The sequence below is a fragment of the Dendrobium catenatum genome, unplaced genomic scaffold (assembly GCF_001605985.2).
Source record: "Dendrobium catenatum unplaced genomic scaffold, ASM160598v2 fragScaff_scaffold_621, whole genome shotgun sequence".
In the NCBI taxonomy this organism is placed as follows: Eukaryota; Viridiplantae; Streptophyta; class Magnoliopsida; order Asparagales; family Orchidaceae; genus Dendrobium; species Dendrobium catenatum.
The window spans coordinates 8,795,441-8,800,697 of NW_021319083.1; positions in this window are offsets into that span (position 1 = coordinate 8,795,441).

Consider the following 5,257-nt stretch of genomic DNA (forward strand, 5'->3'; position numbering starts at 1 on the left):
CAATTGTTGGCGATTAGGACATTCGTTGGATTTATGGTCATATTGGAAATGATGGAGGCACTTCAAGGTTGTGGACCTAGCTAGGGGTGTCAATTTCGGGTCACGGGTCGGGTTCGGGTCGAACCTGAACTGACCCGGGTGCAAAACGGGTCGACCCTAACCCGACCCGGGTAGAGAACTGGACTAGAAGTATTAGTTTGTGGTTTGGAAGGGATAGAGACCTATTTTTTGTGCTCAATATTTCCATCATAAGACTATCGCTTTACCGAATAACTGTGAGAATGTCTTTGAGGTTGAACTTCAGCTTTTAAAGAAAAATTAATGGCTTGCGATAATGACCAAACCGAATTAAGTTCCAATTTATCATAAATGCTGTCCTTCAAGCCCCTAATGTAACATGCCACCAATTGATTTTTTGTTTTAGTTAAATTGTTTCGAGCACTAAGGTGGTAAAACTCTTCGGTGTAGTCCCTAATAGATTTATACCTTGCTTACAGTTTTGATATTGGAGGTAATAAAGATTAAACAATATATTGAGAGGGACAAATTACATAAATAATCATATAATAATTACAAAAATTTTATAGGGGCCCCTCGGGATCAAAGGGTTTCTGCCCATACATTCCTCATTTTAGTCGAGAAATGAAAGATAGCCGCGATAAGTTCATCAAGTTGCTTTGAAGGTATTAGGCTGCCCATAAAGCTTTCAAACTCCGATCTTTGTCGGGCCTAGCTTGCTAGCTTCCTTATGCCATCTCGCAGGATAGCTTGTTCTGATACCAAAACTGATGCAGGAGCTCATAGATGAGAAGAAGCTACAATGGAAAATCGAATTATATATATATCCTCAAAAAATTATCTTGATTGGGCACAAATCTCGATGATAAATCGAGTCGGAAACTTCAAAAATTAAATCTGATATCACATGAACTCGATTTCATCGAACTTACAGTCAAACTGAGCGTCTCGGAAATACGAACTCAACGACACCAAATTCAACTCAATCTAAGCCAAAATGAGTCCAAATCAAGCATCCGAAGCGCTGTTGGAAAGTTCAAATCATAATTCCAGTTACCAAACAGTTTCCAAATATGACATTCATATAGTCGAATCAAGCGGCTCGACGAGACAAATCCAATGAGCCCAAGATCGCCGAATTCCGAGATCATTAAGACCTTCAAATGTCTAACGAACGGTGCACAATCAAAGGATTTAATATCGATTGTCCATTCGACCACTCCATATTTACCCCTGATCTCACACCTATTTACAAGCTATGCCACTCCGGAATATCTATATATAGACCCCTCATTTCTCATGAGAGGCGACCCAAGCAAGAAGAAGAGAAAAAAGAAGAGAAGAAGGATAGGAGGGAATAACTCCTCGACCACCGCCGGAGTTTTGCCCGACGCCCGAGTGATGCCGGAGTTCTATCCGACGCTCATGTGACACTAGAGTTCTACAATCAATTGGCTAAAAACTCTTGTAATAAAGATTAAACAATATATTGAGTGGGACAAATTACCTAAATAATCATATAATAAATAAAAAAATTTTATAGGGGCCTCAGGATCAAAGGGGTTCTGCCCATATATTCCTCATTTTAGTCGAGAAATGAAAGATAGCCGCAGTAAGTTCATCAAGTTGCTTTGAAGGTATTAGGCTGCCCATAAATCTTTCAAACTCCGATCTTCGTCAGGCCTAGCTTGCTCGCTTCCTTATATATATATATATAATCTTGATCGGGCACGAATCTCGAGGCAAAATCGAGCATGGAACTTTAAAAATTAAATTCGGGATCACCTGAATTTCGATTTCAGCTAACTTATAGTCAAACTGAGCGTCTCGGAAAATACGAACTCAACGACACCAAATTCAACTCAATCTGAGCCAAAATGAGTCCAAATCAAACATCCGAAGCGCTGTTGGAAAGTTCAAATCATAATTCGAGTTACCAAACAGTTTTCAAATATGACATTCTTATAATCCAATCGAGCGGCTCGACGAGACAAATCCAACGAGCCCAAGATCGCCGAATTCCGAGATCATTAAGACCTTCAAATGTCTTACGAACGATGCACGATCAAAGGATTTTATATCGACCGTCCATTCAACCACTCCATATTTACCCCTGATCTCACACCGAATTCCGAGTGACGCCGGAGTTCTGTCCGATGCTCATGTGACACTAGAGTTCTACCAAATGTCGGAATTCTTCCCAACTTTTGAACGATGCCAGAATTCTTCCTGACCTCTGAAGGACGCAAAACTCTGCCCAATCTCCAAGTGAAGCCGGAACTCTGCTCGACGTTGTAACTGATTTTCAATCCTAATGAGATTCATTGTAATATGATCATCCTCAAATTTTAAGGACAAGCCAGCCTCTTGTATTTCAAACAAACACTAGTGGAACTCTTTCAAATGGGCGTGATCCCGTGGTTTTTTCCCTTCCAGGGTTTTCCACGTTAAAATCCTAATGTTGCTATTTCTTCTATGTTTGTGTGCTAGATATTCGTACAACGCTGAGACAATTTTTTTTTTTTAACTCTATCACCGCGTATATTCTAGTCCGCAACAATAATTTTAATTACTAGTTAATAACAACAGCTAAATAAAGTGGTCAAAGAATAAAAGGATTCTTCTACTATGGCTAACAGAAAAGGAAAACATGCATAAATATGAGTAGTGGAGAAAGAACTAGTGGTAAAATGCTCTACAGAGTCCATGTAGCTCAGGTATCATGTGGTATAATGCTCTGCAGGGTCCATGTAACAATATGGATCTGTTATGGGATAGAGAATCCATCACCGAGGCGCTATGAGTCCAATAACACAGTGCTGTGGGCCGACTGAGTTAGTGGATATTGAACCAGTTGAGATTCTAAAAAGGAAGTTTTAATTTTTTTGTGTTTTTATTGAATAAAAATTAAATGATGGTCATGTAAACTAAAACCAATAAGAATATTTCATCTATACATATGAAATATGCCAATTTTCATCTACATTTCTATTTCATTCTATGCATTATATAATTGTAGAAAATATAAGAGTTTTGTGTTGTGAAGTAAAACACGTAATGAAATAAATAATAAAAGAAAATAACGAAAATGAACACCAGAATTTAACATGAAATAATTCAAAATCAGATAAAAATCATGGAGCAACGCCATGCAAGAAATTCATTATAAAAATAGGAAAAAGTTGTACATATCTTTTTCTCTTTCACTCTCACATTATCTCACTTCACTTCAGTCTCAGTTCTTTAAACAAAAATGGACAAAGAGATTGCACTTAAAAGCCACCCTTCAATTTAAGCATGAAAAATAAGAAAAAAATTGACCAGCAGTGTAAGGGTTTGGAGTGCTTCACTCTGTCTTTGAGCCACTCTGCAGTGCTACAACAGTTTGTTTTTTGCCTCTAACCAAAGATTGCAACGTTGTAGCACTTTGAGTATACAACACGTTCATGCTGTATGAGAAAAAAAATTTCCGGGGCAAAACCATCGAGAACCCAAACAGAAGGAGGCCCCCTACAATGCTTAGAGATCTCGATTGACGAAGTTGAGTTCTACACCAACAGTACAATACGATTGATCGATACAATCTGATTCTACACAAAACTAACATTCAAATATATCAATAATAGAAAATATAATGTATGAGAAAAAAAATTTCCGGGGCAAAACCATCGAGAACCCAAACAGAAGGAGGCCCCCTACAATGCTTAGAGATCTCGATTGACGAAGTTGAGTTCTACACCAACAGTACAATACGATTGATCGATACAATCTGATTCTACACAAAACTAACATTCAAATATATCAATAATAGAAAATATAATTGTTGCGTCCTGGAATATTCGCGGCGGTAGAGAAATATATGGTTTAACGTCTTAGCGTTGTACGAAGATCCAGCACACAATCAGATAAGTGAGAGGGTGTAGCGTTCATAAGAGACACCAAAGTTTTTACGTGGAAAACCCCTGAAAAAGGGGGAAAAACCACGGGGCCTGGCCCAGTTTGAATGAATCCACTAGTATTTGTAGTCGATTACAAATGAGGCCCTTCCTTGGGAGAAGGCCTTGGATTGATGTAGCAAATGTACATCACATAGATTGCATTACATGGTAAGAGTTACATATACAGGTTTGTTTGGCCTGAAAGACCGTGGTCGGCAGGAGACCGGAGTCGGCAAGAGACCTGGGTCAGAAAGACCGTTGTCTGTTGATGGAGGTCGGAAGGACCATAGTAGGCGACAAATGCCTGAAGAACTGTAGTCGGCAGGAGACCGTAGTCGGCAGGAGACCGTAGTCGGCCGGAGACCGTAGTCGGCAGGAGACCGTAGTCGGCCGGAGACCATAGTCGGCCGGAGACCGTAGTCGGCAGGAGACCGTAGTCGGCCGGAGACCGTAGTCCGCAGGAGACCGTAGTCGGCAGGAGACCGTAGTCGGCCGGAGACCATAGTCGGCAGGAGACCGTAGTCGGCAGGAGACCGTAGTCGGCCGGAGACCGTAGTCGGCAGGAGACCGCTGTCTGGTGATGGAGGTCGGACAGACCGTATTAGGCGACAGTGGTCAGAAAGACCGTAGGCGGTAGGAGATAAGGAGTCAGGTGTTAGTCCCAGTGTCACTTGGAAGATCGGATGTTGATGGTCTGGCCTTGAGTAGGAAGTCGGGTCTTAAGCAGGACGTAAGGTCTTCAGCAGGACGTCGGGTCTTCAGCAGGACGTCGGGACTTAACGTCGGGCCTTGAACAAGACGTCGGGTCTTTGGCAAGATGTAGGGACTGAGTGTCGGGCCTTGAACAAGACGTCGGGTCTTTGGCAAGATGTAGGGACTGAGTGTCGGGCCTTGAACAAGACGTCGGGTCTTTGGCAAGATGTAGGGACTGAGTGTCGGGCCTTGAACAAGACGTCGGGTCTTTGGCAAGATGTAGGGACTGAGTGTCAGGCCTTGAACAAGACGTCGGGTCTTTGGCAAGATGTAGGGACTGAGTGTCGGGCCTTGAACAAGACGTCGGGTCTTTGGCAGGACGTCGGGGATGAACGTCGGGCCTTAAGGTGGTGGTCCAGCGAGGTTTTGTGGTGGTCCGGCGAGGTTCCTGCGGTGGTCCGACGAGATTCCTGCGGTGGTCCGGCGGTGGTCCGGCGAGGTTCCTGCGGTGGTCCGGCGAGGTTCTGCGGTGGTCCGGCGGTGGTCCGGCGGCTGTCGAGGAGGAACTCCTTCCTTCTCTTCTCCTCTTCTCTCTCTTGCTTGGATCC